This window comes from Diadema antillarum, unplaced genomic scaffold (genome assembly GCF_040938485.1).
Source record: "Diadema antillarum isolate AM-2024a unplaced genomic scaffold, OU_Dant_1.0 seq00002306_RagTag, whole genome shotgun sequence".
Classification (NCBI taxonomy): Eukaryota; Metazoa; Echinodermata; class Echinoidea; order Diadematoida; family Diadematidae; genus Diadema; species Diadema antillarum.
This window is the reverse complement of record NW_027272928.1, coordinates 34,987-48,702: the sequence shown is the minus strand read 5'-3', so window position 1 is coordinate 48,702 and position 13,716 is coordinate 34,987.

The following is a 13,716-nucleotide window of genomic DNA, read 5'->3' as shown; positions in this document are numbered from 1 at the left end:
ACGGAAGTGGCACTATAAAATAGAAATAGATAGAGATCTTGAAGTGTGGGCGCGGTAAGGTTATGCTTTTCCACTGAAGACCTGTTTTGTCTTTTCTTTTCTTTTTTTGCTTGTCAACTGAAAAAAAAAAAAGGACATGGAAGGGGGAGATCAGAGCTGAGGACCTTTTTTTTTTTTTTTTTTTTTTTTTTTGCTTGTTAGCTCATGAAACCTGGAAGTGGGCCCCCATGCTTTTGAAAACGTTCCGCCGGCCCTGCAAGATAAAGACATTGCTTCATTTCAAAGTATTTTTCTTTTTTATCCTTTTCTCCCTAGTTCAGAAAAATCTCACTGTGCTTATTTGGTACTTGTATATTGCTCATAATATTAACTTTCATAATTTCACTTTGGTTTGATCGAACTGTAAACTTGCATCAGACCAAGTGATCTCATGGTTTTATACCTGATCCACGACATTACATACAACTACATTATCAACCATTGCTGAAGGACAGAGAATATCTTTGTGAGAGTATTTGAACTGTTTTAATGTCACTAGATACATTAGACAGAGTTCATTTACATAGGAGGAATGTGTTGCTGCAACATGTAATAATTTTTTCATTTTGATGCAGCAGTCCAAAAATATCGTAGAAATGGTGCACAAATATTTTGAGCAGTGTGATGTGCCCAGGGAAGATTTAGGCATTTCAGGATGTGTCAGAAGTACAGAAAGAGAATAATGCTTCTTATGGCTGAATGAATGTATGATATACATCATTTGTATATGAAATGGTAGCAGGGATTTCCATTATTTGATGGTACATTAAGTAATTATCATTATTACAGTCCTGTGTGCCAAATTATACCTACTGTATTAGTTTGCTCTGATCCGGAGAAACAGCTGATCATCACAGCCTATCCTCGTATGACAAAATGAATGTGTTACATACATTGTTCATGTATTCACTCTCTGGCAATTAGCAATCATTTTATGATGATCCATATTGCCATATGATTAATGACTGTCTGCATTAAACATGATATTATTTCTCATTAAGTTGTGAGACTGGATTTTGACTTCTTTTTTTTTTTCTTCAGCACTAGACTTCAAGTGACAGTATTGTGCTGTGTAGTTTATAAAGCCATGAGTGCTAGTGGCAGATACTAATATGATTAAATACATTACTTGAATTAGGTGTGTACAGTATTTGCCAAACGTTTGACTTCAATTAAAATAAAAAGTGAAGCAGCTGCTATAATTACAATGATCAACTCATGTGAGGATACACTAAGATTCTATTCCTTGTCGGTGTTACATGATCACAAAGTAGAAGTCCTCAAGTACTGATACCAGCCATACATACCACTCATAAGATGGCCATGCACGGCCTCTCCTGAGAGTTCGAATTGAGAGTATGCTTCATGAAACTGAAAAGTAATGAAAGCATCGGGCCAGACTGAAAAGCAGATGAAACTACAAATGGGACATTCAGTGATTCGAAAATGATTGGCAAGGATTTTTTCTTCTTCATCTTCTTATGCACCATCAATTTGCATAAATTGTGCTTTGTTCATGGCCTAATTCTGATACCTTGAAATAGAGGCTTGCGCCTTATACATAATAAATGAACTACTGGTACCTTTTTGCTTTCATGCATATTTTGTGAGAAAAAGCTAACTTCTGTAAATTTTAGTGTAAGAAAGTGTGTTGTGTGTGGATTTCTTGTAATGCATAATGATGGGCATTGCTTGTATTCACATCTCTTTGTGAACAAAAGACACTTGGGCATATCCCTGTAGTGAACTAAGAAACAAAAAAGGTTGCCTGTGTGCTCTGTGTATCATTGAAGTGCTGTGAGTAGTGAATGATACAGTAACTTTCAGAATATATTATATATATAGTGCATGAGGCTGAATGCACTATAACAATATAAGCACCGACAAATTCTGAATTTGCCCCGAAGGCCAGTTATATTCAATGAGGCCACAGGCCGAATTGAATATAATTGCCTGAGGGCAAATTCAGAATTTGGAGGTGCTTGGTCTTGTTATAGTGCAATAAGATGTCATGCACTATGTGTTATATAAAATAGCATACATACCCAGGCAAGATAGATTGAAAAAATACGAAAGCCTAGAATCTAGATCATTTAAGACTCTACACGTGTCTAGACAAGCAATAATACCAGTTTCTTTGAACCTGTGTAGACAAAATCCTGAAGATCCAAATTTAACTATAGAGTCTAGGGTCTACGTGGTTATATCTAACTATTTCTAGGCCCTACGATAGGTTGAATAGGTCTAGGGGCCCTGGCCTAACGTTATACTAGATCTAGACCCTACGTCACTTACGAGCGACAGAGCTAACGTTAGTTAACACTTGACCCTACAATAGGTCTACCATGGATCTAACAGTAACACGTTAGACGCCCTAAGTTTACTTACTGCACTGTGGGTCCAGGACCAGGACTAGATGATGTTTTGCAGGATTAGGGATCTACTGGATTTAAACACAAGGCTCGTGCCAGGCATCATTGAAGTCACCATTGCTGCACAAGTGGATTCCGAGAGTGTGTTGTAAAAATGTCGTAGTAAAAGTTCAAAGCGTAGCGTGATCAAAGAGCGCTTAGCGTACTGTATACTGTACACACGCTACCCATTTCCACGGCGCACTTCCGCGTAGAATGTACGGAGAAAGCAGCACAAATCTTGGGTTGACTTGCTCAGTATCCGTCTGATTGATTCCTTTTTCAGAACAGTAGGAGTCCAAAATTCGTAGCACGTAAATTATGGCATCCTTTGTGTCCTTATTGTCTAAGATACTGTTTATATAGATCAGCCTCTGTAAAAGTAGCGAACCTGTTCATTTCAGCTTCCATGTTTAAATCTACCGCTGAAAGTCTAGTCCCACACAGATAAGTTGCTGGCATAGCCAGCGAGAATCGAGAATAACGATAATATCGAGCAAAGCATATCGCGGTTGTGGCGCAATCGCGTCGATGAGGTGCGGGATTCAGTACTCGATGATTAAAATGAGGGAGCAAAAACCGATATCAAATCGATAGTGGGTTATCGTCTGCAATCGTTATATTTTACGTGCACTATAACTTTTGTCATGCACTGCCGGCCTGTATTATAAGTATGTATGCTATTTTATATATATATATATACACCTGCATACATGGCTCGACTTAGTGGGTTGCCTGAGGCCACCAAATTGAAAAAAAAAAAAAGGGCTATCCTTTGGTTGGCGGACCGGGCAACTAATATTCAAAATGGATTAATACATTTGCTTTTACTTCGGGCAACCAAAATTTCAGATTTAAACATTTTAGTGGTCTGAATGGGCCACCAGAGAATAAAGTTAGTGTCGAGTCCTGATATATATACATGTATACATCATACAGTGTATATAAAATGCACATTATACACACATGTGCATATAGTATATGCATACATGTATTATGATACATGTATACAGTCGACCTTTGCGTAAGTCGAATAATCGCCCAAGTCAAGGGTCTTTTCAAGTCCTTTTCTCTTTATATTCTAGTGATTTTAATCCCTCATGAGTCAAATTTTCTCTTAGTTGAAGCTATTTTCTCAGTCCAAATAGATTCGACGTTGGCAAGGTTGACTGTATATATATACACGGATATCTACACACAGTCATGTAGTTACACATTGTCGTGTAAGTTAAGATATGCGAGGCTGTAGAAAATGCCTCGACTTGTGCATGTTTACATGGAATTTTTTCGACTTGTGCCTCGACTTGTGCATGTTTACATGGAATTTTTAAATAGGTTCATGAATACATGTTAGATATACAATGTAAGAATTCACTGCTGATTGTGTGAACTCTACAAATGTAATGATATTTGGACTTTTGACCCTTTACATTATTACCAAAAAATAGACTACATGTTCAGCCACAAATCTCAGAAATGGAAAATTAATATGATATGAACTTGCCAACATGAAGGTATATGATCAGCTACAATTATGTCCTTAGATCCTAACATCCTGATTTGAACAAGCAATGAAATCACTTTATTTACCCATCATCCGTTGCTCATTATGCACACTCATTTTCACTGTTTTTGTTTGTTTGTTTGTTTGTTTTTTAGTATTGATAAAGAAAAATAATCAGGAGTAAAATTTGGGGAATTCACCCCAGTGCCACTGATCCACTTCAGGCTAACTTTACCAGCGGACAAATCCATGCAACACATGTCAAGGATTATGAAACATATCACACACACACACACACACACACACACACACACAAGCATATGAACATACAAGTATGCATTTAACATAATCACACTTTGATATTTGCAGTGTAACTACATGCAACACGTTACTTCGTGGGAAAAAGTTAACACCATAGGGAATTGTGACATTGTGAATTGTGAATGGGATTCCTGCATTCTGCAAGTTACACTGTACAGATACTAATCAGAATCTGCACCACGTTCACTCTGTATGACTATACAAACTGAGCCCATAATGAAAGGAAACGAACCAAACTGATGAAGTTAAATTAAGAGTTGCTTTTATTTCATTCTCTTATGTACACTTTTATAAGAGTCAAATATACAGGGGTAAATATCTATTAGTACTAAGCATAGTGTAGAATAGATGAATGAGAAAGAGGAAATACACTCGGCTATGTACATCTACTCAGTATTGCATCAATGCCATAGATAGATAAAATGATAAGGCACATATCAAGACAAAGAGAAATGTAGTACGCATTTTTTATCTTGCACTACATAAACTCTGCATTAGCACAGTCACATCTCATTCTCTTGTTGAAAGATTTGAAAAAAAAAAAGAGTTATAAAATATGTTTTTCCTTTTCTATTGCCTTGTGTCATGGGTTCAACTGCATTTAAGACTATCGTTTATATGAATATACTGCCCTCTGTTACATAACACTAATGCCCACCAATGATTTTGGAAAATCTCTCAAGGAAGATTTTGAAAAGCTTCCTTTTCCTTTTATGATTACATGCCAGAAGTTACAGAACATGTGGGCACATATCATTGTAAATAATTAGCATTGATGATGAAATTAATTATTAACTAATAAAAGACCACACTTCCTAAATCACAAACATTATTTCCTTTTGAAACACATGCACCAAAAAAACAAAACAAAAAATGAATAAATAAACAAATAAAAAATAAAGAATTACTGTACCAGTCCTATACACCTGAACACTTGCAGGTTTGTAAATACACACTCTTTCTAATTTTTCATAAAATTTTTCATTATGAAGAAAATGTGGGCATTTAAAACATCTAGCACCCAGAACAATTTGGCCACTCTCTCCCTCAATATCCTCTGTTACAATACTGAGATGTTGTGGGGTTGATGAGGGTGGTTTCAGTTTGACACTCATATATTTGTGCTTACGTGGAGAAAAAACAAACAAACAAAAGGTGCTGACACTCAAACAGAAAGTACACATAAATCCCTTCCATGGCTGTGATTATTTTAACATCCTCTTATCAAAACAGACCAGTTCTGTAATGTATTCAGAATTTATGCACGCTTTGTTCATAAAAGTTGCCCTTATTAACCACAAAGTTTGCCCAACCTACTGTAGCTACCACTATTAAAGTGAATTCCTGCCTAAGGAACTTTATGGGAGGAAACAGGTGAATGACATGCTTCATTACTAGGCTGTAGGATAAGAAACATCCATAAATTGTAATACATTACAAATATGGTCTATTGAACTGAACATTTTCAAGTGCTTCGATTCAGAACTGCAGCCATGCAAACCAAAATATTTGGGAGATCTGTTCAGAACAAATCTGGTCTCCAAATGTGCCACCAAATGTTATTCACACCCAGTAATCACTTTTAATACCAGTTTTAGTTCACTTTGAAATATCAATCCTACTTCCAAAAACACAGACATTGCTTTTTTGTTTTTTCTCACACTTAGCAGATATTGAATCACTGCCACCTTTGTGGATGAAATCATTGGAAAAGAGGGAGATGTACAAATGATAACTAGCACAGTGCTACTGAGATTTAACAAAACAGAGAAGACAAGAATAGGATGTTTGACAAGTTTATAAATACAAATTTATCTTATAATTTGAAATAGAAAAATAATCTGATCATGAAAGGTGGAATAAGGCTGAACTGAAACCATAAAGGAAGTACTTTTGGAGATCACACTCATAATGTATCAAAATCATAATGTATCAAAATATATTGGTATTTACTGATTTTATCTTTTTTTTTTTTGGTTAAATATATACACCATATTCATCAGCTTTCAAAACAGTGACTTGTAGACTACATTCATAACACATATCATGACAGAACCCTCATCTATTTGGTCTCAAACAGCTATCCACTTTCTGTCATCCATGGACAAGAAGTGGAAACAATAATGGCGCACTTTTTTGAGACACTAACATTACATGGTTCAGAAGGACACATGACAAATGATTCCATTTAAAATTGTACTTATTTGGTCTGACATCTACACACACGGACGACTTCTCAAAACAAGTAATATTTCACTTCGGTAATAGGAGTTAAGTAGTGACACTCAATGGAAGGAAAACTGACTCTTCTAAAGGTTCACATGTCCCACTTGGGATCTGTCAATTTTAAAACAACTTTTCTTCTAACAGCATTCAGAAATACGAGACATTAATGTACATATGACAGCTTAGCAGCCCTTATCGCCTCTGCAATACAGAGGAGAGGGGTGGAATGAGTTAGGAAAGATTTACATGCCATTATCTCTCATCTTGGTGCCCCAACGCCAAATGGAACGGACACTTAGTGCGACACGTTTCTGGCAACACTTCACAGGTATTGATCTTCAATGACGACTGTCAAACTACGCTGATCTGTGCATCAATTTTAGTGACACATTACCACAAAGAATTTACTAAACAAGTTTGCCAATTTGAGGAAGAAATGATGAACTGTGTTCCACACAAAGAAACATATATACAGTATGAGTTAATCCTCTCAGTACATTAATGCAAACGTACCACTGACACTGGGCACACACAGGTGGCCAATGGGAATGACAGGTTTAAAGAATCATTTGTGCAAGAAAATATTCCCTTGGCAGACGTCTGCCTGTGGTGATTGCTAAAGGGAAAGTCCATCCTAACATCAAGTCGCTTTGTATAAAAACATAAAAATCAGAGAAGTAAATCCCTGAAAATTTAGAAAACAAATCAGACACACACATATGCACACCAAAAAAAAAAAAAAAAAATAGAATTTATGAACTGATAAAGTTTACAGAGTAAGACAAATTGGCAACTCTGTGTGACATAACAGTTTAGCAGCTCTCCATTTAACATTTAGTTTATACACAAAAAGTCAGCAATTTTCAATTTTCTCTCAAGAGAAATTTTCTTCAGACCTGCTCTTAGTAACCAACATGAGTAATCTGTTTTTGCATGTCCTCCTCAGTCGATTAAGTTCTGAGCCCAAATATTTGAGAAATATGAAAATTAGTGAAATTTTGAGTACAAAACAAATGGAAAGCTGCCCAACACTTACATCACACGGAGTTGCCAATTTGTCTCACCTTCTAAACTTTAACAGTTCATAACTCTGTTGGCGTGTCTGATTTTTTTCCCGTTTTCACTGATCTACTTCCCTGATTTTTCTGCTTTCATACAAAGCAACGTAGTATCAGGATGAACTTTCCCTTTAAAGTGAGACACTGAACATTCGACCACCACGTTATGGGTGTGAATGGCCCAGAGAAAGCCCTCAGGCTAAACACAGAGAATATGATTTCTAAAGCAAAATGAAACAAAAACGAGAAGCAAAATCTTGAATACATTACTGAGAAATCTTCATGATCAACTCACCAGACACTAGTTGCTATACCCTATTACTGCTGGTAGTCAGATCTACTATCTCTACTTCCCTTCCTCTATCCCCCCCCCCCCTCCCTGCCACCTGCCCCTGAGTATAAATTGAGAGGGGTGGTGGGGGGGGGGGGGAGGGGGAACCTCCAGCAGTTTGAAATTAATCAAAGCCGCTCGCTCACAATGAAGGCCCAACTTGCACGCTGAGACGTTTGATCAGATTTGATGCACTGAATGACGGACAATGCGTCCAAAATAAAAACACCTGCCTCATTCAAGGATTGCTCTCACCTAGAAAGGTGTCTTATTAATATTGAATCAGGCTAGATTAACAACCAGACATGATTCAGTATTGAAAATTCACGAAAGAGGGCAATGAATACACACAAGGTATTCTAGATTTACATTTGTGGCAATGATATCTAGCCCTATTCTGCATGATAGTAGGAATTTTTTTCTGCTTCTTCTTACTCTTACAATGAGGCTGTCAGTCAACAATGTTTCCAGTTTGAAAAAAAAAAAATCTGGGCTGCATGGTTCTAGTGCCACCAAAGACTCTAATGTTATGAAAATATGAAACTCTAAAAACATCAGAACTCAAAATAGATGCTAGAAATGCTTCGCAACACTGATCATATTTTCCATAGACAGCGGTGTTATAGGTTTTCATATCTACATAAGAACATTACTTCCCAGCATGTACCTCCCGCATCATAAGGATTGTCCATTTCACTATTTGGGCTATTGCACTCAGTTTTATGGCACAAGAGTAGAGAAGGGCATTCACTTCCAGAGCTGTGTTGGGGGACATTGACTCGAGTCAGCCCTATATCTTGGTCCTTATGTATGAGCATGTGTGAGTGTGTTTGAGAATTGGGGGGGGGGGAGGAATGGGGATACTGGTGGGCAGATTCTGGGGATGGGAAAGGTGGTTTCGTAAAGATCTGCATAGACAATAAAATGACAAGCAAATCTTTTGCATATACAGTTAGCCTGCAGAGAATACTAAGGAAGGCATATCTGTTTTTCAGGATGTTCTTTGCTTGAGTCTTTAGCCAAAGAGTATTGTACTAACCTGTGGAGGATGGGCTGACTTTGCTACTACATGCATTTCCCATAGACCCTTGCCGGATTATACTTGGGACTCATCCTCAACAGTGTAAAAAATGTCTTGCATATTTGCAAGTTTTAAAGTCAATCTTCTTTTTATTTGGCTGTAGCTGTCATTGCTAGGTCAGTATCTGTACGAGATATGGTTCCAAAATTTATATTTTAAAAATGTCATATTATTGTCAAATGCAATAATGCCCTCAAACTTCTCTGATGTTATAAAATGCTACAAGTAATTGGTTACAGTCATGTTTTCACAGTACAATTCACTACTGACTGAGAAAGCATCCCATTTTTCTGCTTCTTATATGATTTCCTTGAATTTCCATACTGAGGTAACTCAACCTGAATAATCTGTTCTAAACTTGAATAGCTGTTGGACATTGAAAATATGATGATTCTAAGGTACTACCAATGAAAACAATATCTAACCTTAAATAAAATATATCAAGAAAACAAATAGGAAATGCTGAATCATGAACTCCACTTACAAAAAGAAGTCAATAAGAAATGAAGAAAAATGTAACTGCCAGTATAGTTGTGAGCAGGAGTATAGGCCACAAAGAGAGGGCACATAATCAGTCTGTGGGAGGTGAAAATTTTGACCTCCTTGCTTGAATAGTCCGTCAGTCATTTACAATGAAAGATAAATATATGCGAATACATAATACAAGTGAATTCCAGAAAATATAGGCATCTCCTACTAAACAGAATGACTTTCAGATTAGAACATCTGATGCTTGGCATGACTGACCCATCATTCTCCATTTACATTATGTAAAACGATATTTTCACAGCATGAAATTTTTGCGAGTTGCCTCTAACATTCAGTGCGTATAGTGTAGACAAGAACTTTCATGTGCATTTTAATTTCGCGAATCTTGGCTCTCCGCGAAATTCGCGAAATTAAAATGCACGGAAACATTCCTCGTTTTACAGTACGTGGTTATTGCCTTCACATACAAGCTGGCATGAGCACCCAGCAAATCACAAAGACTATAATTCCATCTGACAGCATTTGCTGTCGGTTGTTACTTACTACTGTCTTTCTAAAGCGAAAGTGTCTGGACACTCTCAAAATATCTCCCGAAATGCTGTTTCTAGGCATGTTATGATCCATTGCTGGGAAAGATCCACGAATTCTGTAAAGAGGGGGTGCCTTTACAAAATTAAAGGGGTAAGGCGCAGCGCGTGCGCGCATGGTGCGCTCCCCTGGATCCGCCACTGCACTCAAAGACAGTTTCAGCAGAAGCCATGGCATCCCAGTGACACAGATCATATGATAATAACATATTTCCCAAACCTGACATAGCACACAATGCTGAATTTACAATATATTTCCGGCAACTATGGCAGCTCCATTTGCCCGGAAGTAATGCACCATGTGGAGCTACCAACTGTTCTTTTTTTGCAAAATTTAGTTGTATTTGCCAAAAACATTGCAGGTTTCAAGGAAAATACTGTTTTTCTAAAACTGTACTGCTACACATGTTTAATGCAGGTACGGTAAAATACTGTTCTCCCCCCCCCCCCCCCCAAAAAAAAAAGCCTTTTCAGCCCTAAGAATAATACAATGCTGTTTACAAGGTTGCCCATCCTGGCCATGGGAATTTGGTCAATACACAGTAATGAGTCTTCTATTGCTCCGACTCATTAATAAAGCTTCCTTGCTGCCCTGCTTTTGTATGCTCCCCCACACCACATGTCAGACCACACGCAGTGTGCCATAGCATGCCAGGCGCTTAACCATCACATGCCGTGCGCTTAACCATCACATGCCGTGATGAAATGCCATGATTGAATGCAACAAATTAGCTACCACAAACCCTAGCTAGCAGTGAGAACTGCGACAAAACGTGGTAAAACGTGGTGAAATGCGCAGCAACCATTAGGCAACAGTTACACAACACACAGCAGCATGTGACAAAACTTGAAACGACCGTGAGATGCCGGGGAACACATTGTTCCCTTCCCAGAGCACACCAACATCACTTGCTGTGACTGCCTACTACATTCTGTCACATTCTGTTGCATTCACCCCATTTTACTATGGCTGACTAGGTTTCTCATCCGCACACAGTAACTGCTGTGGCAAATATTTTGACAGGTTAAAATTTGGCCCTGCATCCACGGCCATCACAGCCTGTTACATTTGCCCATACCAGCCCCCCCCCCCCCTTATTGTCTCACATCCATCCCATTTTGTCAAAGATGGCCTGAAACCTGATTGCCAAGACCGCTGCAAAAATACCGTAAAGTGAAATACAAGAGAAAGGTGCTGTGAATAGAAAATTGACTCTTTTCCACCAACTAAAACTGATGGATAATATCACCATCAGACAAAACCGCTTTCTATCTATCAGTCACAAGATATGTGCATAGAGTAAATGAATACACACACAGAAGTACAGAGGTGCTCGAACTATAGATAAAAGATTGTGCAATTGTGACACTTGTGGCCACAATGCATTAATGATAATTCTTGAACTTGCGTTTGTGCAAAAAGCTTCTACAGTTCTGGTTTTGCATGCTAAGTCAAGTTGGGAGCTTTCAATACAACTTATTAGTGAGCAACCTTAAGACTGGTGGTTTGAAACCTTTTCTGAAGAAGTAGGCAAACAAAAAGGAAAAAAAAGGATGAACTGCCTTGCTTTAATAACTGGCACTACATATTTGTTGAGGACAAGGTGGCTTATACCTTTACATCACTTTGCAAGGTGCTACGGAGGCATTTATCACCTCCACGATTAGTGGGCAAAATACCAAGTCAACATTGTTACAGGTAATGTGATTATGTCAACACATGTGTAAATTTGTATAGCTGAAATAAAATGTTTGATAAGGTAGATCACACTTGCCATTTTTCTCAGTCAAGGTTCTTTATATATCTATATGGAATGCAAGTTTCCATCATTATTCTTTCAACAACAACAAAAATGCAGAATCTTCGGCAGAGGCAAAATGACAAACATAAAAAGTAAGCATACATAAAATATATATGAACTACAGACATCATATATGACAACATAACATGTGCTATCCATGAAGGGTTACAGACACAGAACAAAGAAAACAAAGGGATGGGCTTGGTGTCACAAGCAGATAGCCTTCAGGTACAGAAGGGGGATAAAAAGAATACAGAAACACTTTTGATGCTGCTGCTGTTCCATCCTTCCCAATATCCTAGAATACCCAACGAAATGTACATGTATGAGGTAATGAATGCTCCAGCTTTTGATAATTATGAGAATGTCACAATGGTCTTTGCACAATATGCTTGCGTTAATTTCATTGGTAACAGCCATGTATCATGCACATAATCCCATGGGCCTATCATGTTTCCCCTATCCATATTCCACACACGATAGTACTGTGCACGCGTATGAAAAAATATATTATATACAAAACTATCTTTTGCCCCAACTGTATGCCCCTTTGACATCTACACTGTCTTATCTCCCATCCACTATCCCATGTTTTGTGAGCTATTACTGTATACGCCAAATATTTCGCAAGGTTTTTATTTTCGCGAATTTCGCGAATTAGGTGCTATTCACGTAACTAAAGACATGCGAAAATATTGACTCTGATCACGCTATGAATGTGATGTACGCGTATACATTTCTCCATTCGGTACGGGACTCCATGATCGCGAATTCAACCACTGGTGAAATCATCGGGAAGATCCGATTCGCGAAAATTTAGGCTCGCTAAATATATGGCGTATACAGTAATCTACCATGATATCTTTCACTTTACTCACCATCCCCCCCCCCACATTAAAAAAAGAAAATACTGATGAAAGAAAAAAAAGCAAGACATACACAGATGCTCTCATAATATAATAAATACCTCAGAGTGGACATGTCCAAATTACTTGCCGTGCACCCTCTATTAAAATATCAATGCATTTATTGGATGCAGACAAATTGCAATCGTTCATTTCTAGCACTCCATAATTCTAGGTCAGGAGTATGTATTTATCTGCCAGATTCCTTAACCTTGATAAAGACTGTACAGAATCTACAACATAATCCCATGCATGGGTATCATGTCTGAAAACGTTAACATTGTGACCACCAGTTAGTTACATAAAAAGCGCCTTTTAAAAAGTTAACATAACTTATAGTGTGAAGCTTGTCGTCCCTTTTGTAAATGGTACACAACACAGGTTCCCACACAGAGATCCTATATATTGCCGAGACAGTCACAAAACTCCTGCACACACCAGTTAGTTACATAAAAAGCGCCTTTTAAAAAGTTAATATAACTTATAGTGTGAAGCTTGTCCCTTTTGTAAATGGTTCACAACACAGGTTCCCACACAGAGATCCTATATATTGCCGAGACAGTCACAAAACTCCTGCACACACAGTGCCTCATAAAAGTGTGTATGGCATCAAATGAAGGAGTGACCAAGCTATTCACTCAATGTAATGCCAATATCAGATACTAGTATTCATGAATTGAAATATTGTACATGCAATAGGTTTCAGGAACTAACATCAGGTACCACACACACGCATACACACACTTAAACACATTCAAGTAACATAATGTACATCCAAGCACCATGCATTCTTTATTTTGTAAAATGCTGTCCACATCCCGAGAGGTCTTTATATCATATCAATTTGCACGACTGAGTCACCAAAACCATGCGAGACATTTTACAATTTTGTAGTTGCACTTTTGTTTGTGACATAGGTCTAATGGTCTGTTTAGAGCTTCACCACAAGAGGGGCTCCTACT